The sequence below is a fragment of the Balaenoptera physalus genome (genome assembly GCF_965194825.1).
Source record: "Balaenoptera physalus genome assembly, chromosome: 3".
Lineage (NCBI taxonomy): Eukaryota > Metazoa > Chordata > Mammalia > Artiodactyla > Balaenopteridae > Balaenoptera > Balaenoptera physalus.
Window position 1 is genome coordinate 73,594,866 of NC_138890.1, and position 24,522 is coordinate 73,619,387.

General features: G+C 37.0%; 1 long non-coding RNA gene across 1 annotated transcript in view; it reads left to right on the forward strand.

Annotated features, from left to right (window-relative positions):
- Positions 1-1,032: 1,032 nt before the first annotated feature.
- LOC309658890 overlaps positions 1,033-24,522 on the forward strand; it is an 84,324-nt gene continuing 60,834 nt past the window's right edge. The window contains exon 1 of the long non-coding RNA XR_014262444.1: positions 1,033-10,635. This is a non-coding gene — a long non-coding RNA (uncharacterized lncRNA). The remainder of the gene's footprint in view (positions 10,636-24,522) is intronic.

A 24,522-nucleotide genomic window follows, 5' to 3' on the forward strand; every position in this document is an offset into this window, starting at 1 on the left:
TTCATTTACATTAAATATATAATATATAGATTTAAAAAATTATGCCTCTGCTAATGCTATAATCGAGTCCTTTTGAGTTTTTTTCCCTTGTCTCTCATTTTTCTTAGTTTTCATTCAAGTTGAATTATTCCTTTATGGGTGTAGTTACTTTTTACTGAATATCAGAAACTTTGAAGGAAACTTCCTCAACCAGATAAAGAACATTGATCTAAAACAAAACAAAACGATCTGCAGCTAACATCATACTTAATGGTGAGAAACAATGCTTTTCTCTTAAGATTGGTAGCACGGCCAAAATGACTACTCTTAACCATTTCTGTTCACTGGAGGTCCCAGCTAGCACAATAAGAAAAAGAAATAAAAGGCATCTAAATTGGAAAGGAAGAAATAAAACTGTCTCTATTCACAAATAACATGTATTAAAAATGAGAAAATCTATTAAACAGCTATTAGAACTAATGGGTGAATTTAGCAAGATCATTGGGGACAATAGCAGTATATGAAAATCAATTGTTTCCAATATACTAGCAATGAAGAATTAGAAACTAAATTTAAATAACATGGTGCATTTTACAATAACACCAAAATATGAAATAGTTTGTGATAAATCTAACAAAATATGTGCAAGATTTATATGTTGAGAACTATAAAACAATGCTCATAGATTGGAAGAGTTAATATTGTTAAGAAGTTAATTCTCAAAAGTGTTCTTCAGATTTGGTATAATCCCAATTAAAATACCAGCAAACTGTTTTGTGTGAAAATCAAATAGCTGATTATAAAGCTTACATGGAAAAAGCAAAGAAGCTGGAATGGCACCCCAAAAGCTGAAAGAAATAAAAATAGGAAGACTCAGAGTACCTAAGACCTATAGTGAGGTAAGTAATCAAGACAGTAAGGTAAAGAGAAAGGACAATCACATAGATCAATGGAACAGACTAAACAGTCCTGAAACAGCCAGGACATGGAAGCAACCTAAGTGTCCATCCACAGATGAATGGATAAAGAAGATGTGATACATACACACACACACATGCACACACACACACACACACACACACACACACACACACACACACACACAGGAATATTACTTAGCCATAAAAAAGAACAAAATAATGCCATTTGCAGCAACATGGATGGACCTAGAGATTATCATATCAAGTGAAGTGAGTCAGACAGAGAAAGACAAATATCATATGATATAATTTATATGTGGAATCTAAAAAAATGATACAAATGAACTTATTTACAAAACAGAAACAGACTCACAGACATAGGAAACAAACTTATGGTTACCAAAGGGGATAGCGGTGGGGGGCGGGGGATAAATTAGGAGTTTGAGATTAATGTATACACACTACTATATATAAAATAGATAAACAACAAGGACCTCTTGTATAGCATAGGGAACTATACTCAATATCTTGTAGTAACCTATAATAGAAAAGAATCTGAAAAAGTATATATATATAGAAGTATATATATAAGTATATATATGTATATATAAAACTCAATCACTTTGCTGTATACCTGAAACTAACACAACAGTGTAAATTAACTATACTTTGATAAAATGGTTAAAAAAAAATTAAAAAAACAGTCCTGAAATAGACCCATACATATATGGCCAATTGATTATCAACAAAGTTTCCAAGGCAATTTAATGGAAAAATTAGTATTTTCAATAGCTGTCATTGGAACAATGGAGCCACATGCAAATAGATGACTGTCAACTCATACTTACACTTTAAGCGAAAGTTAACTTGAATTGTAGAATCATAAACCTTAATGTAAAACTTAAAATTATAATACTTCTTAAAAAAAACATGGGAGAAATCTTAGTGACCTTAAGTTAGGGGAAGATTTCTTAAGGCAAAACACAAACCATAAAAGAGGAAAGTGACAGATAGGACTTCAAAATTACCTCATCAAAATAAAAAATGTCTATTCTTTAAAAGACACTGAAAAGACACACCACAGAATAAGATAAAAATAGTTGCAAAATACATATCTGATAAAGGACTTGTATCCAGAATATATGATGAATTCTCACAACTGAAGAGAAAAACAAAAATACCCATTAAAAATATGGAAAAAATATTTGAACATCAAAGAAGATAAACTGATAGAAAATAAACATATGAAAAGAAATTCGACATCATTATTCATGAGGAAATTGAAAATTAAAACCACAAAAAAGGTATCAATACACATTTATAATGGTTAACTTTTTTTTAATTAAAGAAACAACAACAACTTGACCATATCAAATGCTATCAAGTATGTGAAGCAACTGGAACTCTCTGGAACCCTCATACATTGTTGGAGGGAATGTAAAATGGTACAACCATTTTGGAAGTCTAATGAGCAGTTTCTTTAAAAGTTAAATATATACTAATCATGTGAAATTCCACTCCTAGGAATTTATCCAGGAGAAAATATATATCCACACAAAAACTTGTGTGTGTGTGTGTGTGTACACACACATTCAAAATGTCAAAATGCTTTATTCAAAAATGCCAAAAACTAGAAACTATTTAAATGCCCATGAACCAATGAATGATAAACTACGGTACTTTCATACAGTGGAATACTACTTAGTAATAAAGTGGGAAAAGATGATGGATTTATGTAAACATAGAGATGAATTTCAAATGCATTATGCTAAGTGAAAATATCCAGATTCAAAAGGCAACATTTTGCATGGTTCCATTTATATGATATTTTAGAAAAGACTAAACCACACTGGCAAAAATCAAATCAGTAGTTGCCATGGCAAAGGGTGGGGAAGGGAATTGATCACAAAGGGACTTGACAGAACTTTGGGGGATGATAGATTTTATATCTTTGCCGTGGAGGCAGTTACATGAGTGTATGTGTTTGTCAAAGTTCATAGAACTGTACACTAAAAAGAGGGAATTTAACTGAATGTAAATTTACCTCAGTAAACTTAACTTGAAAAAAATCAATTAAGGATGAATATGATGTCATTTTTACATTTGTTTTTTAGTAGACAACTGGCAATCTGGGATCATTTTAATCACTAAAATTGAATTAAAGTGACTTGAGGCTGGTATCAGTCTCTGCAACAGCTGGTCTATAACCAAATAAACCTTATTCACAGAGTAAGAAAGTAGCCTTGAGGGTCCTAGCATTAGTGCATAGGTCTCCTAACCCTTGGTGGTCCCTATAGCTTTGCAGTTTGGTTACAAATTTTACTGACTTCTTAGCCTCTCACTTGCCTACTCCAGAATTGGCAACTGTCCTTAGGAGAAACTGTCCCCAATTGCTGGGCTTATTTCTCTAAATTTCTTGTCTTTTTATTAATTTTATTCCACTGGTTATTTGCTCTTTGATGATTATCAGGTATCTTTAAGCAGTTTTAATAAGAAGAAGAAGAATATAAGAGTAATTATCCAAATTTTCTAGTCGTTCTCATTGTGAGTGTTGGTTTAATCTACCTATTCCATCATTGTGCAGGGGAGCTCTGCCATTTTCAACATTCATCTTCCAATGCTGCCTTATTCCTATTTCTAATCAACAGGAAAAATGTGGATGTTTAGAGCAAAAGCTTTTGGTTTTGTTTTACTTCTTTTTGATCCATTGAATTCCATGCTCACATTCCACTGAGAAAACTTTAGTCTTGATCACACATCTCTAAGGGAGTCTGAGAAATGTAGCTGTAGATGCACAGCCCAGGAAGAATGAGAGACCAACCACCTTTGCAACATCAGGCCACAAATAATATTCTAAATTAATTCTTTGGTTCTTGTAGCTCATTGACTCAGAGATTTGCTATTCATTTGAATCTTTAGGATGATAAATATTTTTTCTTGTTATGCAGTATTTTTTCATATGCTTCATGACGAATTTTAAAAATTTATCCTATAATAAAGATATATTTATCTGGGCTCACCCTTTGTATACTCTCATGGCTTCTGGCCTATTCCTCCCCCTACAGAGAAGATCATGCTCAACTCCTAGTCTAATTCCCAGAGTTTAGCAGGCTTTTGGCCACTACAGTCCTGCTGACCAGAGGTGAATTCTTTGCTTGGTCCTCACTTGCATTTGCATTTTAATTCCTGAATATGCAACACCACCTCCCAAAGCAACCCACTGACTCTCTGCCTGAATTTCTGTGAGTTTCGGTGGACCATCTCTTTCTGTTCAAAGTTAGAAATCACAGCTAGTGTGAAGGGAAGGAGGAGACAGCATTGTGCTGCCCCAGAATATAGCACCCTGGGCCCCTAGAGCAGCTGTCTGGCATTGTCTTCAGTATAGACAATTTTCTGAGTCAGGGCTGAAGCAGTAGGAAAGAAATAGGGGACTTTAAATCACTTTTGGTCGACTGGATTTCCACTGTTTGTAATTGTACAAAACCTGGAAGTGGTTTTATTTTTTGTTCCTTTAATTCTTAGATAATTGGAAACTTCTAGATTCTGGCATTAGTTAACTTCAGATCCAGGTTTGGTGACAACATATGAGTATTCATCCATTCTGATTTTTAAAGAAAATATTTTAGTGGGAAAATTGGGATAAGCTAGGTCAATGAATGCTTTTCACATACCATTTTAAATCAGAATATTGTGTTTGGCTTATTTTACATGTTATTTTTTTTCACCACTTAATCTTGAATTATCTTTAGAAAAATTTCCAAATTCTTCAGCCTCCTTCTTCAGGTTTAGGGACACTAAATTTAAGCCTCCCTAATGTCTGTAGTACTTGGACAAACAAGATAAATAAAATCAAGGGCATAGCATTGCAACTGTGAATTGCATTATGTATTGAGAATGATTCACTATTTGGCAAGTCATATGAATAATAAGGAAGCATTAGAAATATTTGCTACTCATATCTGCACAAATTCAAAAAACCGTATCACACAGACCAGAGACCACATTTTGTGTCAGTGACTGTTAAGCTCTAGATGCAAATTTTTAAGCATAAAAAGGGAACAGAGACAGAATCATATAATTATGAAACTTACTTTTGTGATGTTGTCTTGTTTTGTTTTTAAACCCAGTGAATCAATTTATTATGTTTTATTTGTGATAAAAGGGGAAAAAAAAAAAAGAGGTTAACCACTTAATGCATTCCAAAAAGAGGGTGAAAATGAAACAGATTTTCAACTTTCATGGTTATTATTTGTGGGGCTATAATTATATCCTCTAGAATAATCATTATAATTCATATATTACATATACTTAACTCTCATCCTTTTGTGGCATAAAACATAATGATCCTTTCCACATCTACATAATAAACCTCCCCACCCTGTATCTTTACAAATCACTGTGACATAGCTCCCAAACTAGACACTCCATTAAATTAATGAGTAAATAAATTAAAAGGAGTAGCCCTCCTTCCTAATTTATATGCTACTTAAAGGTGTTATAAAACATAACTTTCTTTTAATATTTCCAGGCACTCCACTCATCTAAATTAAATAAAATCCACATATTTGATGAGTAGACTATGCTATTTATATTTATGTATCAGTGACTGCTCCCTTTACAAGCCGCTAACCCATCCTCAAGTAAAGCAAACACAGAAAGTGCATGATTATTCCACATTTTCGGAAAACCTACGGATGCACGTTGCTTCTACATACACTGGCAGAATGCATTCCTTATGTCTTGGAATAGGAAATTCACATACAGCCAGAGAGGAGGAGATAGTCACATTTTCTTCTTTAGGTGTAGTCTGTCTTGCTGTGTTTCCTCCAGGTTTTTGCTTTTTATTCGGATTCTGTTTGTTTGCTCCTCTGTGTGCTGGACGTTGTGTTTTTCTTTTTAATACTAATGGGATGTTCTTAAAAGGCTATCCCGCCAACGAAAATACTTAAGCTCTTGTTTTTACCTTTTCAGAACAATATCCCACTTCATTTTCCTAAAGTCACTAGGCCTTTGTGGTTTTTTCCCACGTGTTCCTTGAGAAGCTTGGCAGATCTGGAATTTTACGAGGGGAACTGCACTCCGGGTTTCTTTCTTCAAATCATGGTTGCGGAGAAGTTTTTTTCCCCGCTGCTCTCCAGGTTCAGGTCGCAAGCTCTCCTTGCAGCGTGTGGGGAGCCAATTAGAATGCGCGCTGGGGCCGCAATGCCCTCTTCTTTCCGACGCCGCTGCTCTTTCTGAATATGCTGGGCTTTTAAGGCGTTGTTGAAATCTGCTCCTGCTTGACTCCTACAGCTGGTTTTGATCAGGCCCCTCTAAAGAGGAAGTTTCAATTAGCACAGCTCCGAATGTGCTCTGGAGGTATATTTTTATGACTACTCAACTAATAGTACTCTTTGTTCCTAGTGGTGTGTGATTCCTTAACAGACTCAGACACTTGTGTGAGTCACCAAGTGACTTTACAGCAAGGCTAGGCTTTGCCAAAACCAGAAGAATGAAGCAGGCCAAATTGAATTAGTTGTTGAAACGCATTAATTTATGCTAGATAAATGTTATTGTGGTCCCGTGGGCAAGTCCTCCGGTCATAGGCTTTATGAACTATTTGCAGCAAGAGGGCTTGTGGCAGTCAGTCAGCTCCAGCAGGACTTTCCAAAGGACGTAGAACCAGCGACTCTGTCTTACTCCCTTAAATTTCTTCCGCCTTTCCCCCCACATCGCTGTCTTCCATGGAGGCAGCTCACCATTTTGTATACGGTTTTGTGATATTTAACGTATAAGCAGTTGGATTAATGATTTGTGTTGGCTTTGCCTGACTCCGGTGGAGACGTGGCCATCTATTATGCCTGTGGCCCTCGCCACAGGCAGCTGTGTGTTTATCATTCCAGACTGCAGATCTCAGTGGGTACAGAACTCTGGCTTAGCACCAGCTTCCGGAGTCTGTGCAGCTGTGCAGTGAATGGAAACCTCGACGCCTCAAACACAGCGCACACCACCAAGTCCTGACAGGGCTGTTTCTCTTCTGGGGAGGAATTAGATCCACTTAAGGCTGGATTATTTCTAGAGTAAGAAAAGTAGAAATAAGTGTTTTCTGGCTGCAAATTGTGGCAAGTGAGAGATGACGCCAAGAAAGAATTATGCATAAATGATAGTGTTTAAACTTGTTTTCATGTGTTTAGATGTATCTCTTCCAAAGAACTGACAAGGCCTCTTTGTTGGCATTTTTTCAGAGAGAGACCACTCACACACTGAACATTTGCTTTGTAAGGAAATAATTGCAAATCACTGGTGTCTAGGCAGGTGATAACCAGTTTACCTTAAACATGATCTCTTGCAAAATCTAGCACAAACAACTGGCTGGGCAAAGAGTAATGAATCACTGCCACCCCACTTCACAACTACCAAAAATGCCTGTGCATCAGTCAAGGCCCCCACATATTTAATGCAGTGGATAAGGGCATGGGCTTTGGAGTAGGTTTAGATAGTGATTCTGCCTCTCATTGGATTTGCAAGCTTGAGCAAATTGCTTCTGTCTTTGTCTTCACATGTAAAATAGAGATAAGAGTAATACCTACTTTTGCGGAATGTTAGGATTAACGAAGTTCACAAATGTAAACCATTAATTAAGTAAATGGGGTACAAGGTAAACGCTCAACAAATGATAGTTTCTATTAATTATTGTTGTTGTTATTATTATTGCTGCTGATCTAAAAGAAGAAAGTCTCTGTTTCTATTTCAGTTCCCCAGTGGCTTTTGGAAGGAGCTGCTGGTACAGGAGATGTTGCCTTTTTCCCGCCGTAATCTATATACATCTGAAGAATATTCAAGCTATCATATTCTATTCAGCTCATTGACCTTGACCTATCTAACTTTTGGTCCTCCTCTACTCCGCCATGTTTGTTTTTTATACTTGAAGACAGCTGCTGTGGCACTCGTCTTAATGTGAGAGCACGACAGGTGCTCATTACATTTCTGGTGAATTCAATTTCATGTTGACAGATGCCCATGTGTGTATGCTTACATGTATAGACTTCTCCAGGGTGAAATTTTCTCTAAAATTCAGCATAAATTCCCAAGATTAGACAAGATATCTTTTTTAGATTAAAAAAGAAAAAATTGCTGTTGCCCCTTTTGCACTGGAAAAGAAAAAAGAAACAATGCAGTCTACTCCCCGGGCCTTTAAGCTTTCTGAATTAATTCAGTCCTATGAATGTTGCTGTTAGCTGAGTTCCCAACTAAAGCTCATTCAGCTGTTTGAATTTCATCTATTGTTTGCTCTGCAGTCATTATCTAGTTACCTGATTTAAAAGACAAAAACATAAATTTAGTCAAAACTTTCTAACCTATCTGTGTGGGTAAGTACATTTAGAAATTTTTATTTGTCCTACTTTCCATTTTCAGTTGGACTTCCATTTTAATTGGACCAGATCCTATGTCTTCTCAAATTCAAAAAATGTCTAGTATCTTTTTCAATATGTACCTTCTGAATATTACATAAAATGATATACACAGCTTATTTTCTCATGGCCAATCTAACTTCCTAAGTCATCAAACAGAATTTTTCATCCTGTGGGCTTTTTACTGAGTTCCTAAGGAACGTTACAGTAGTCTCCACTTATCTGCAGGGGATATGTTCCAAGACCACCACCCCACCATGAATGCCTGAAAGCGTGGATTGTACGGCACCCTATATATACTGTTTTTTTTTTTCAATACATACATACCTAATTAAATTAAGTTTAATTTATAAATTAGGCAGAGTAAGAGATGAACAACAATAACTAATAATAAAATAGAACAGATATGGCAATGTACTGTAATAAAAATTATGTGAATGTGGTCTCTCTCTGTCAAATAACTGTACAAATTTAATGCCTCTTCTGTCTTAACTAAGCACTTATCATGCACTGTAGCCATAACTTTTGTAGCTGGAAGTGTGACAGCAAAATTAGCACAGATTTCTTTTTGCTTCTTCACCATTTCACAGATAGAAAATTTATTCTTACATAGATCTTAATAACCTCAGCATACAGCTTTTTTTTCTTTCCTTATTAAGACAATAGCTTTCACCTTTTCACTTAAAGGAAGCAGTTTATGGCTTCTTGTCAGCAGATCCGAATCGCCAGCATCACTACTGTTGGGCTTTGGGGCCGTTAGTAAGTAAAATAAGGGTTACTTGAACAGAAGCTCTGTGATACCACTTGTTGATCTGATAACACAAGCCTGATACGAACAGGGTATGCTGGACGAGGGGATGATTCACGTCCTGAGCAGGACAGTGGGGGACTGTGTGAGATTTCATTGTGCTACTCAGAATGTCGCACGATTTAAAAACTTAAGAATTGTTTATTTCTGGAATTTTCCATTTAATATTTTTGGATCATGGTTGACCTCGGGTAACTGAAATCAAAACTGCAGAAAGTGAAACCGTGGATAAGGGGGGACTCATGTGAGTATAATCTAATGCAGAAATAGTTGATGGGCTATTTCAAATACCTGAGCTTTCCAAAAATCTGCTATCCTTCATACTGAAAGCGCCACAAGAGCAGGGATACTGTCTTCTCTCTCCCTAGTTTAGTCTCAGTGCCGGACCGTTCTCTGACACACAAGCCCTGAGGTATTTGTTCACGTAATTATCTAGTTAGTGACAAGTGATTGAACAATAAACTGACTCTTATTTCTTCTCCATGTTTCTGACTTTTCCATCAAGTCATGTTTTATTCTTATTTTTTTCTTCATTCAGATAAAACTTTTTTTTTGCTTCTTTAACCGTATATTTTTTACTATTGAAACCACCTCCTCAAGGATCAGTTTCTATGAATGAAAAACAAATTGGAACTGTATTGGATAGTATTGTTTTATAGTAAACATCCCGTGAAATTTGCATAAGAATTGGATAGTATTGTTTTATAGTAAACATCCCGTGAAATTTGCATAAGAATTGGTCTCATCCCAAGGATGCTGAGTTTCAAACTACAACCAATAAATGTGGTTTCTGGTGACAATTTCTGAGTGGCTCAAACTGCTAAGACAAGTCCTTGGTGTGTTAACAGGCTGTAGTCCAGTGGGTAACGTCACCGAGAGCATTTGTCTGGGGCCAGGAGTCATGGGGGTTCTTAAGCTTCCCTTGGAGATGGTTAATCAATAAAAGTTCTGTGCTTGGGATTTTGTACATTTTGTTAATTAGGCCAAAGCAATAGGCTTTTGTGGCAATTATTCAGACGATGATGTAAAAAGATAGCCAGAAAAACAAACCTCCGTAATCCACTTATGTCTCACAGAAGCCAAAAGGTTGGAAAAGCCTATTAACAAGCTCCCTGCCTGTCTGTTTGGAGACGTTGTTAAATCGAGACTCTCAGCACCTGAGGCGGTCTGTTAATAAAGATCGTTTGTAGCAGATTTCTGTTCTACTAAGAATGGACATAAAACGGCATAATTTAAAACATGTCAATAACTCAAGGCAAAAATGCCAAACATAGTCTGTTCTGTCTTCATAAATGGAGCCAAGTATACACAAGAAAAGTGCCAGGAAGACTTCTGCTGACTGAGTTTAGAGATTGTTCATAATGAATAATGTGACCCTTCAAGTTAACGATCTCATGGGTGGGTATCTCTGTGTCTTTTCTGCACTAAATTCAAGGGATCTTTTCTATTTTAGGACCAGTGAGATTCCTAACCTCCAATCCCAGAAGATGCCTGGAAACCTGTGCCCTTTGCCAGCCTCGTGAATTCATAATAGCTTGTGAGTGCTTCATTTTTGTCTTTTTGTCTTTCTCCTGAGTGGCATTTACGGGTTGTTTGGGAACAGATCTTTATGGACACTGAGCTAGGGTTGGAATGTCTTAGGAAGATTCACTAAAAAATCTAAAACCATGGAACACCATGTCACCCCTTGTTTTACACATTTGATTAAATATGCTAGTCATTTCAATGGCTGTGCTGTATTTTCAACACAACAACAAGGGTCAGCAAGTCAGTATTTCTCCAGCATTTCTCTGGCACTTACTGTATTATGGTGGTGAAGGCTGACTGAAGGCATTCTCAATGAGTGCTTTGGAAGGATGAGAAGAGGACGTAGAATGGATGACAGTGCATTACTGCAGGTGTGGACTAAATCCTGCCACGCTTAACAGGCCCCCCTAGATTAAAATTTAACATGCTGTGTCTCCCACATCAGGTTTGGGTAGATGGTTGAGTCTGAGTGATATTATCTGCTCTATTAGAAGGCCTCTCATGAAGTGAGTGGTGGTTTTAATTAAATCCAATAGGTTGAGGAGAGTGGTTTGGCAGTTTCAATTGATTTATTGTGTTTGTGACATCTGGGCCTGATTTATCATATTGACTTGGAGAATTGTTTTTGGACACTCACCCTACATATTTTCATTCTGGTTTAGGAACTCACAGCCTATTAATTTGTAGCATTTTAAGTCTACTGTAATTTTATATTTCTCTTTGTATTTTTCTTATTTTGGTAGGATGGTGAACTATTGAATCCATCTTGTTAAAAATGTGACTGTTTGAAAGCATGAGGTTTTGTGGGTCTGTGTGTATGACAGGGCTGCTTAAAAGTAGTCCTGGGTTGAAATTCATTATCATCATCCCACCTAAATTTGTGGGAGGAGAGAGTGAGTGATTGACAGTTTTTTCCTTTAATTTAGTCTATAAATTGATCAACTGTTTGCTCTGTGTTATTATGGCTTTCTAAATTTTAAAGTTTGGATTTTAGATATAAATGTGAACCCTAAGTCATAGAAAGTTTGTTTTTAATTCTGAAAATAGTGAGCATGTTCAGCTGGACATTACAGCCAAGTGTCCCCTAACCTACATGTTACTATAGGCAAGTCAGTTTTAGAAAGTCTCCATTTCAAACTCCACAAAGCATGTGTAAGAAAGGATGGGAAAGAAGGGAGGGGAGAGAAGAGTCAAGCTGTAATTTCTGCCAAAGGAGAAGGGCAGAGAAGCAAGCAGGTCCCAATCAGCTTGAATGCTTTGCTAGTGTATGAATGAGTGGTTGCACATCCCGGATTACAGACACCGTAATGATGTGCATGGCTCCCAGCATTATAGCTCTCTATTTCCTACAGCTGAGGCCACTTAACCCCTACCTGAACCCACAGCCCAGCCAAGGTTCTGGAACAAATCAGGGAATGTAAGGAAGTCTAGGTAACTCTCTCAAGCAGATCAACTTCAGGTCAGCCTGTGGCTTAGCTCTCTTTGAGCTTCTGCCTCAGCGTTAGAGGCTGGACACTGCCATTGTTCTTCGTAGCCAGCCTGTAAGGGAAGTTTAGTCTACTTAGAATGGCTTCCTATTTTTCATTCTTGAACCCACATCTTTATCTCTGTAGACTATCCTGTTTGTCTTCATAGATTCTTTTCCAAAATACGCAGAGTACTGCTTTGAGACCAAAGTTGGGACGTGTCTTATACTAACCACCTATTGCCTGCTGCCGACTCCACTGATGACCACATACTGTCCAGATGTTTCTCTGTGGGCTACAGACTACTCATTGTAGTCTGTCCCATTAAACTAGGCTCACTCTTATATAGGTGATTATACCTCTTAATGCATAGCATGATCTTTAGTCTTTCTTTTAAAACCCTGATTTTTTTTCATTTCCTCTTGTGAGGTTATCGGTTTAAATAGAAAATGATTGCTCATAGCTATGTAGGGTTGATTTGAAAACTTTTACTTTATTCTCCATGGTACCTGAGTTGCTTCAGATAACTCATGAACTTATTTGGTTTTCTGGTAGCTGTTTAGTATAATTCTCCAAACTGGATGAGATAGGATGTGTTAAAGGAAACTCAGTCATAGGAGGCACTTACTGAACATCCACCTATATTTCAAACATAAACAGGCATGGATTTTCAGCCCAGCATAAAATCTACAGGGAAAAACCTCATCCATATTAAACCTAAGTAGGAATAGGAAATAATGCCAAATTTCTTTTTTTTAAACAGCTTTGCTGAGATATAATTTACATACCATTAAATTCACCATTTAAATGTACAATTCAATGATTTTTAATAAAATTTTACAAAATTGTGCAGGCTTCACCAAAATCCAAGTTCAGAACATTTTATCACCTCAAAATAGCCTCATCTCAAAGAGATAATTAGTTAAGATTTTATGTGTGATTTATCTTAAGTTAATCATAGAATGATATCTTGTAAGTTAGGAAGAAAGTATAAAGAATATTATATGTTTAAAAACAGCATATTGGAGTGCTCTCGTGGTTGGTTACTTCAGATGACCTGGTTGCCTTGATCCACGGATATTAGGCTCTGCAATGCTGCCTGTCCTTCACAGAAAAAAAAATCTGAAAGAATTTTGAAAATAATTCGTTCTAAAGTCAAATAAGTCTATATTGGGCAAAAGTATATCATGTATTAGAGAGATGGAAAGAACTGTGGCTTCTGTGGTAAGTTCAGATGAGGAAACACATCCTCATTATTAAACCATCAATCTGAGTTACCTGTGCACTGGGCTCCCTGATCCTGTACCTGTAAGCTCCTGTACCTGCAAGGTAAACACCAAGATTTCTGGAGCCACATTTCCTAATAGACTGCAAAGAGCTGGCCTTGAAAGTACAGCATGAAGAGAAGCTGGAAAGAGCATTCTCAGCAGTGGTAAGTATACATTTCTTCACTGTCAAAGATAATGACCCTAATGGTGTTTATCAACTGTGATGGTCATACTCAGTAGGCTAGAGAGCATACTAGCAAGATTTCAGACGTTTAAAAATTTGGTACATGAGCTTGGTGTGAACTTAATGAAGCATCCCTAATGAGAAACTCAAAAATTCATTTGAATTATTCAAAATAAAAGGCTGACTGTTTGCATTTACTTCCACTTAAAGATAATATGACACCAAAGAAACAGCAGTGATTGGAATGAAGAGTTTGGTTTGGCAGGCTCTCCAATGTAGTTTACAAGTGTTTTTCAAGCAATTTTCTTTTTATGAACAAGACTCTGTTAGACCATAGAAAGAAATGCATAAGCAGATGTTCAACCTTAAAGAGTTTATAATCTTAAAGTTGAAGAAGTGGACAAATTATCAGAGTCAATTCTTACTGCAGGAAGTACCTTACTTTAAATAACTGTGATAGTGGTTGGATATAAAGGAAATTTGCCAAGATGGATACTTGGTGATGTCTGATAAATATGGTCATAAACAAAAGCTACCTAGATCCACCATCCCTTTCCTTTCTACCTCTTTATCTAAGGAAACAGAAAGTTTCCTGTTACTGAATTGATCAGATAAGTAGTAATCTCTTATTTTTACTGGATTAACAATGGATTTTCAGAGTAGAAAAGAAGAAACAAAGGAGTTGAACAGGGTGACAACCGAATTCCTCTGAAACCACTCTCCATTTTTCCTACAAAACATTCTTCATTCCGTGTTTGTATCTTCTCTGCAGCAATCTGCCAAGTAGTTTTCCCTGGCATGTAGCAAGGATTGGAACCCAGCAACTCCTGGGATCACTCTTTCTAAATATTTATGGACAGATCAGATTGCTAGGAAGAGCTTCCTTGGGGTGCAATGAAATCTGTGTCCTATAGCTTCTACCAATAGATCCTGCTTTTGCACTCAGGGGATCATGAGGAATATGAGCCTTTAAACTTAGCCATCAGCACATTATTGGGAAGAATTGTGCTAGAACCAGACTTCCTTTCTAGCCCCAAATCCCTTTCTTCACCATCTAATGTCCTCACTGTTTCAGACCCTCCTTCTAAAACTAACCCTCCTTCCTGGCCCTTCATCTCGGCTCTACCCCAATTAGTAAAGGAGCTTGATCCAATTATTAGTTCTTTTCTCACTTGAATCCCTAATTACCTTCCCTCTACTTTCATCACTCCCTTTATGAATTTGCTCAGGTCTACCTTGGACCACATAAAATAAAATAAATAAAGCCTCCTCTTAGCCCTGCTACTTCCCAAACAACCACACAATCTTGTGCCTTTCTTTTTCTGTCAAGCTGTTTTATTAGATTTGTATAAACAGTCTATGTTTTACATTAATTTTTATAGGCTGCAAAAGTGCTATTCAGCATACTGCTTAATGGATTTGAAATAAACCTAGTAGTTGACAGAGTTCCAAAAGTAGGCAGTGGTTAAGTTTTGATAGGAACTAGTTTATCAGATTTAAACAAACAAGTTGATAGTGTCTAATGGATGAATGCATATCTCTAGTCTAATCTCTTTGTATTTATGGATAATCTTCTAGGAAGATTTTTGTGTGTATTTCATATTTAAATAACATAAATCTCCTTCCCATGCAAAGTGGGAGTGGAGTAATATACTATTGAAAGATGTTGTAATCTATTAATTTTTTGTGATGAGTAGAACACATTAATAATGTAATATGTTATTACATTATAATAACATTATATGTTATATATAATATAATGCATTACATATAATATATGTAATAACATTATTACATTGTAATAACATATTATATTATAACATAACTGTAATTTAAAAGGAAAATCCCAATTACTACAGACTTATTGTATCGCTCAATATGTGTGTGGCAGAATGGATTATCTGATGCCCTTTGCACACTTATTTTCCTTCCCCCTCTCACCCTCGAGAAATGGGAGTGTTTGGTAAGACACATTAAAAAACAGAGACTGTTACCATGAAAGCATCAAGATTTTCTATGAAAATATTTAATAGTCAGTATTTTTAAAATAAGAGTTTATTTGTTTTATGGATATGTTACTCTGAATAATCTAAAAATATAAACTCAATCCAAGGAATATTGTAAAAAGCTCCTGGTCCTCCCTGACAAAGGAGAAAATGAAAAAGAGAGCAGAGGAGTTAGAAAAGACCTGGGAAAATATGAAGATAAACCCCACTCTCCAAAAACAAATGCCAAAGAGAGCAAATTTTTGAAAAAATAAAGATAATTATTCATAATATAAAATAATTCTTCATTATACAGAATTTCTAACAGAGTTCTCTTGAATAAAGAAGTCCACTGGCACTTCCATAAATGATTCATTCTCTGATGATTAAATTCTTGCAATATAAATTACAATTCTTGCAAATAAAATTCACTTGTATTTATGTACATTAAAATCTTATGAAATAATCCAAACTCTAACATTCTCATATTTCAATAGATTTCTGTAACACGCAGTAATATTCTAAAGTTCCCTAAATTCTGAGCATCATTTATAAAATCAAATTTGATTAAATTGGTTTCCTTCGATGGAAGAGAACATTACTTAAACCTTTGTGATTTGTGACCTATGATTGCTCTCTCTTAAATGTGATTCGAAGGTCTAACTTAACGCCATGGAACACGGCACAAATTCATTAGCTGTAGTGACACAGCTAAGATCCCATGAACATCTGTACCTCTCACCCAGAACTGTGAAGGAAATCCATCTCTCTGATGTTGCCAAATCATTCTGTCCTGCGTTAATGAGATCGCAGAGGCCCTTAAGGAAATAAAGGTTTACAGTATTCACCAAAACATCTATGGAAATACACTACTGCTGTCCTAAAGTGCAAATGCAGATCACACAAAAAAGAAAAGTACCATTTATTTCTTACCAGCAAATGAAGTCACTAATAGATGTCTTAACTCTATGAACTAGGTAGCTTACAAAAGCAAATGAGAAAAGTAGCTAACAAGCAGGATTCATTATGTAAGTTCATGAAGTTTCTCAACTGGAAAAGATTTTGAAGTTAATTCAGCATAGTCCCTTGTTTCAGAATTAAGGTGACCAAAGACCAGAACATTTAAATTACGCGAGATTGCACAGCTTGTTAGAGGCAGAGCCAGGGTAAGAGCTCCGGACTCCTGACTTCAGTCTAGAATATTTTACCAACAATTGGTTGCTAAGACAAGTTTTTATTCGTAAGATGTCTTTAGGTATGGAAAGTCAACTAGAAGAAGCATATATTTCCCTAGACTATGCATTTTCAACAAGGGCTGTGTCACCCACAAAGTAGGTGAACATTAGTTTCTGGGGATCAAAAAATTCTTAGCTGTTAGATATTACAATGGTTTGTGGCCTTCCTAAGGGCCAAGGTATATAATCAGATATAGAGTATGTCTGTGTCTTCATCATTGTATACTAGAGGACAAACAAGAAGAGGTTACACTGTGTGCTCAGTTCTATGAAAAAGGTACATGTAGGGTGCATTGGAATCCAGAAAAAAAAAAGGCTTAATGGAAAGGAAAATAAAAAGAAAGTTCTCAGGATCTGAGTCTCACTTCTGTCACGTATTAACATTTACAGTACTTGAAAATTTTTCTGTTGAGGTCCTCCAAGTCTCAGTTTTCTTACCTATAAATTACCTACCTGACATGATTTGGGAAGAAATAAAAGAAATAGCATACAGAAAGCAATAAACCGAAAACATGGCATACACCAAATAAGTAATAATCTGTATCGTTATTGCTATTACCTGTCAATACTTCAGAAGCCATGAAACCTACACTGGTTCTTCATCAGTTTACTCAGTTGGCAATTTGTTCTTTGAGACTTTCTCATCTCCTTTTTCAAAAAAGTCTCCCCCTTTGTCTTTGCCCCCCCCACCTCATTTCATTCTCTTCCACTCTTTGACACTCCCTACCCCTGCCTTGGGCTCCCTGGTGATCTGTTTGCACCCAGTTCTGCCTGCACAGGGATACCTGAGCCAATGGAATTAGTGGGATTCAGCACAAGCATCACCGTTACCATATGTTTCTGCCCTCCCATCCCCAAGATGCTAGAGGAAGATATATCATTGATTTATGTTTCCCCATAAGACCTTTAACTCCTTGAGGGCATAGGTTCATTTATTCAACAATTATTGGTCATTTACTCTATGCCAGGCACTGTTCTAAGTGAAACCATTCCAAGTATTGTTCTCCAGTTGTGAAGAAAACAAACAAAACGACTGCCCTCGTAGAATCTGTATTCCCACAGGATAGAAAGACAGTACTGTAAACAAGTGAACCATAGCGTTTGTTAAAGGTAAATGTCTAAGAGGCAAATCAAGTAATAAAGGGATAATAAGTATAGCAAGGAGTATAATTTTAGAAAAGTGGCCACATGAAGTCACACGCACGCACACGCGCGCACACACACACACACACACACACACACACACGGCCATTTAAGAATAAGATTTAGAAGAAATGAGGAAATGGGCCGTATTTAGGGGAAGAATCTTATATCCTGAGAGCTGAGAGGTACATTTTTATGGCTGCCGCAGGGCCAGATGTGTAGGCCACATAGATCTTGTTTTAGGATGTTGGCTTTTACTCTGAATGATATGGAATCATGTCTTATGCTTCTTAATACCACAGGGACTGGGTCCAGTGCCTAAAATATATTAGGCATTGAATAAATGATTGATGAACAAGCCAGTTCAGTCAACAGTACATGTACATGAAAACAACCAATTAAATGGCATGCAAAGACTGGCTTTGTGATGTCCTATTTAGATAGGTACACATAGACTATGTATTCTATTCAGGTAAACATAGAATCCATTGCAGACAATATCATTTAAAGAAGTCATAGCAACATATATGAATTTATATCTGTCAGTTGTATGTTAGTAGACAATAATTACAGATTCGATGAAGAAGTTGGGGAGAGGTGTAGGCAGAATGAAGTGGTGGGGGGAGCCTCAGACAGCTGGACAGCAACTAGAATTGTTAGATTTAGCCAATAAATAAATAAATGCATAAACAAACTAAGCAGCTCTGGGTGCCAAGTTAGGTTTGTATTTCAGGTAAATGAGTAATTTTTAGTATAAGTATGTCCCATCAGTATGTAACCGGATGTTCAGTGTTTTACGTGGCAAGCCTACCTCCAACAGACAAGAGTTAAATAGAACCTTGGTGTCAAAATTGAATTCTCAGCAGGGCCTGGCTACTGTGAGCTCTCACCTAAGCAGTCTGGTTGAGATGATTCATGGAATGAGTCAAAATAATCAAACTTCTACCTACATAAATTTTTATCCCATCATTTTATATTTATCTTGTTGTATATATTGTATAATGTATATAACTAGTATAATAGCACAATAATGTGTATAATTTACATATAATTTATATATAAACAATTTTTGGAACTGAGTAGTCAAACCTTTATTCCTGATAAGGGAGAGGAATCAAAAAAGTTGGCGACTACTGTTCTAGTCAATAGATAAGCAGCATTGAAACAAAGAGTATCTATTCCTTTTCCCTTAAAAAAAAAAAAAAAGATACTCATATCAAGAAAAACTCTTATTTGCTTGGTAAAACTGTCACTAAGCTATTTAGTTTGGAGAATTTGTTAAACTGACCAGATGTGCTGAAATATACTTTCTTGTCACAGAATAGCTGATAATCCACTAGGATAAATCACTGCGGGGTAATGACTTTCAAACAATTCATTTGATACATTCTTCACCTTACTTAGGAAAACAAAAAGTTTGTTTGGACTTGATAATTACACTTCACATGGTCAGTCATATTTGGTATTTTTGTTCCAACAGTTGCCTGTCCATAATCCAAATTTGAAAAGATAATCATGTGGAAAGAAAACAAGAAGTCACAAACCACTCCCACTGTGCAGAGTGACAGCATTGTAATACCACAGAATCTAGAGACAGATGGCAGCTTATAGCAGACATCAATCTACAATGAGAGTAAATTTAGGATAATGCCCCTCTTTGGTAATGGACATGTCTTTGCAAAGTTATTGCTGACAGCATCCTCTAACATGCTGATTTGCTAGGACAAGGTTTTTATTGCATCTAATCTTGTCGTAAGGCATGAAAAAAGTAGTTGGGTACATGTTTTTCATGTATAGTTTTTACAAGAATTGCTTGCATTAGAGAGTGGCTAAATTGTTTTCCATATTTTATGGCACATTTTTAATGTTCCACCACACACAACATCGATCACTCAGTCCATTAGCTTATTATGATATCCTGAAAGGAGACACTTCCTTTGGGAAAAGCTATTGTTTGAAATGAGATGAAGGCTCAGACGACATAGGACAAAATAGGATGGGATTTTTTGAGCAGCTGCTTCAAGGGAAATAGCCAGGAAAAAAAAAAAAAAGATGTAAATGTATATATTTTTTCAAAATGTCTGACCTATCCCAATATGCTTTGTTTTCTGAGTATCTTCTAAGTGTCTTCTGAATTGGACCCTTTCCAGCAGCTCGAAGTATCCCCAGTAAGGACAAAAACAGCTTTTATGATACAAAACTTTCTCATAGTTGTATACATTAGGAAATATTCATAGTATTATCAGGGTTCTAATAGGAAAATAGAAAAAAATAGAAGGATTTTAACAGTTTGTAGAAGAGTTGCAGAGACACAGGGGCTGTGGAACATCCCAGAGATTAACACCAGTAGAAAGTGCCAGCACCACCAGGTGGTATTTCCAGATTGGGGCCATCTAGCTGGAGCTAGATCCAGCCTGGTGCTGTCTTTGGGAGCTGAGACCATGAAAGGAAGGGTTTTCCAATGGGCCTGTAATCACTGTGGAGATATAGCCCACTGGAGGAGACTCCACTGAAGGGAAATGAGAAAGTACTTGATTCTCCCCTCTTCCTAACCTCCAGTTTCCAACAGTTCTTCCCTTTGGCAAGGATGCCTTGTAAATGCAGTTCCCAGTAATGCAGAACCAAAAGGAAGGTCAAGGAATGAAGCTAGGAGCCAAAAGATAAACAGATCACTTAAACACATAAAAATACCTATTTTCTTCCACACTTTTAAAAATATGCTTCTGAGCATTGTAAACTCTTTTCTACACATAAAGATAAAATTTTTCCCAACCAGTAAAGTTTGAAATCGTTACCAGCAAGGGTAAGGGTCAAGGTGGAGGTTGGGGACGTAGAGGAGTAGGTTTCCTCAGAATGTATTTTGAAAGAATGTTCTGAGATGGCTTTTCAGGCTCCTAATGCACTTGTGCTTTAAGAAATGTAACCGAGTGGGAAAATAATGGATGCCCCACTATATTCCACACCTACTATATCTCAGAAGCAATGCAAGGTGCTTCTCCACATGTCACTTCCTCTTCAGAGGGGCCTAAAAGGGGAATTCATGTCTCTGTAGGGATATAAGCTGTGATATCTTTATCTCCCTCTGAAATTCCCAGTTCTCTGTAGGGGGTCCTTTGTATCTGCTGTTGAGATAGGTTGACAATACCAAGTTCTTCTTTGACAAGAAGCACAAACAACTCCAATTATGTAAAACCTCCCATCTAGGAACTTAATAACACTTGAGTTACTGTACCGTATCCGGCCTTGGGTCCAGTCAATTATTTTGTCTCTGACAATAACACAGATGATTTAAGGACTGTCATGTTTGTTCTCAAATAAAATTCTTAAATACTTTTAAGGTTGGGCTCCAACTAATGACAGCTAGCACTTATTGAGTGCTTACTAGATGACAGGCACTGCTGTAAGCGTTCTACTTTTATTAATTAGTTTAATCCTTGCTATAAACCTGTGAATTGGTTTTATTATTATCTTCATTTTACAAATGAGGAAATAGAGGCAAAGAACATTTATACAACTTGTCTAAATGCATTGAGCTAGTGATGGGCAGAGTTGGATTTGAATCTTGTGTTCTAAGAGTCCTAATAACAAGACTTTCCAGTATACCATGATGACCTGTTATGGATTTGTGGCTCATAATTGTATCTAATACTTTGTATAAGAAATTTCCTAATGAATAGTTGTGCTTATTCTCTTGAGGAAAGGCAAAGTTACAGTCATACTAAATATGTGCATGTTGAAATATTGAATAGGTTTGGCTTATCACTGTGCTCTTTTGAGTAAAGAATTAGATACACCTTTTTACTGGATCACAACATCTGACCATAAATATTTTTTGCATCCCAGTATTAAAGTAAGTAAATTTTCTTTAAGCAAGGTAAAAGAGTAGGAATAATAATATTAGGATTTTTGTTTCTTGGAATATAAAACCCCAGGGGAAGGGACTGGTACAGATCTGTTCTGATGCAGGGACTGGCGCTGTGATAACACTGGAGCCTAGTCAAGTTATGGAACCACAAAAGTACCACCTGTTTTCTCAGATTACATTTGAGGCCTGATTCAGTATCTTTGTCTTCTCTTAGTAAGCAAGCAATTGGTGATATGGGCCTAGCACTAGACAAATTAGAGAATAACAGAGAGCACAAACACAATCTAATGCCAGCCACCTCCACCATGAAGAATGCTAGGACAATGAGCCTATCCTGTCTTAGGCCCAGGGGTGGAGAATAAGAGAGTTTTTATCATTTTTAGTCACCTACTTCTCTGTCCACTGCAACCAGGATATGGTTACTGCTCTTTTTATAAATAAAACTTCATGAACAGGTCAGGATGGTTCTTAGCTCTTATCTTAATTCCTTTAGCTAACTTAGAAGTTCATTGCAACACTCACCTTTTAATTTACTTATCTGTGCAAATTTTGCTACCTCCAGGAAATCCATATTTTTCTACTACTCACTGCAGAGGGAGGCCTTGATATTTGCCTGAAACTGTCAGGAGCAAGTGTCACTTCTACTCATAGCCTTTGTCCCTGCTCATTTTAATCACCTTTCGTGATTTTTTTTAATAGATCACTATCTTATCTCCTAGCATAAATGCTACAGATTTAATAGATTTATCTAATAGACTTAATACATTTAACCTTTAATCCAGAGACCTGTAAGTTTTGTTTTTGATAAGCAGCCCCATTTTTCCCATTGTGACTGATATAGTCACACTAAGGGGTCACATGAGCTTATTTGCCACGCGTTCATCTGCATTCCATCCCTACTTGATCCTACTTAGGATTCGCCAGACCAGCGTCCATGGTAACAGACATCAGGCTTCTTCTGTACAGTTGGCAAACTGTCATTTTCCTGGCCAGGCCTCCAAGCTCTGAATGCTTGCCGTGTCCCTTCCCTTCTGAAGGCACAGCCTAACACTGCTGCTTCCTCCAGCACGCTTTGTCCTTGGGCAACTGTCCCCCCTGCTCATGTTCGAGAAGTAGCCTGGCTGTAGGACTTGGTTAATAGATAAATCCTTTTCTGGAGAGGGAAGAACTGACCCAATCCGATCTTCCTGTGGAATGTTTGAATGTGAAACACAGAGAAGGAAGGACTGATAATAGAGCAGCATAGAAGATGAGAGCAGAGAGAAAGTAGTAAGCACAAAACATGAGAAAAAGAAACAACTAGAGTGTAAACACATGAAGTGGAGAGCAAATTTGTAGCCACAAACACAATTAGGATCAGGGTGGAGAAAGCCAAGAGGCAGAGACCAGGGGAGCTGGCTCATGGGAATATCTGTTTGACTGTTGTTGGGACTTGGGAGCTGGAGTATCTGGACTCATGTTCCAGGGCTCCCCCAAAACCCATTGCACACCAGATGAGTCCATTTTCTGTGCCTCCTTACTTCAGGGTATTTCCTTAAAATAAACTCGTGTCACCATGGTAACAAAGACCCTATCTCAGGTGCTGCTTTTGATCTAAGAGAGGCCACACAGGCATAGTAATCATAGACTTAGGGTACCCATACACATTCTTCATCTTTTCAACAATTTGATGCAGCCTTTTCTTGCTTTTGAGCCTAAACTTCTGGTGGGTAAAAATATGCATTTGTATACCAAAAGCCAAATTCTTTGGTGCTGATGTAGCTGTAAAAATAATGAACACTCATTAATCATAGAGAAATGTATCCCTAAGGTACTAAAAACATAGGTTTTCTTTTATTGTGTAATCTGGTGTTCTTCTCTGACCTTTTGCATTTCTGTTGTAAACTTTTGTTAGGACAACAGAATGGATGTCAGTAACTACTTTAGGCTCTGTAGGGGAGGACAAAGTTTTCCTCAGCCCTCTTAGGGTCCCTGGCTGGGTCTGAAACGTAAACTGACAAAGACAGATTAACGGGAGAAAAGTATACAAATTTATTTAATGTAAGTTTTATGTGACACAGGGGCTTTCATAAGGAAATGAAGACCCAAAGAAACAAGCTTGTGTATTTTTATGCTAGGTTTCAGGAAGAGTGGACTGTTGTGGAGGAATATGACAGGTTAAGGAGTATGAGGTAATTGTAGTAAACGGCGGGGGTGGGGGGGGATGGGGGGGTGGGGGGAGACGCTTAGCAAGGCCTGCCTGTTAGGATTCTTCTTGGTGCCCTTTGTCTTTGGAGATAAGAATTCTCCTTCCCTCTGGGTATGGAGAGGGCACCTTTCACATGAAGACTTTTATAACCTGCTTCAGGGAAGAGAGGGAAGTGGGGGAGGAGGTCTGAATGACCCCCCTGCTTCTGCAGGAAACTCTTTCAGCTTAAAATATTTTCCTAAGGTATTCCAGAGAATAATAGCTCTGAGCAATGTAAACAGTTGCTATTAAGAATCTGTGATCAACTGGGTGTGAAAAAGCTGTGGAAATGGGAGATTTAGTAAGATGATTTTCCCAACTTGTTTGTCCATATATTTTTCTTGAAAGGTATCTGTGGAACCTACCTGGAGAAATACTACTTTATGGCATCCTTGGTAGAGTCCAGCATTTTATTGTTTATATAAACTTTTTAATGAACTATAATAAGCTCAAAGAAAGCTGCAGAATTATGAGTATAGAGCACAAGAGATTTTCTTAAAGTGACATTCTTGTACAACCACCAC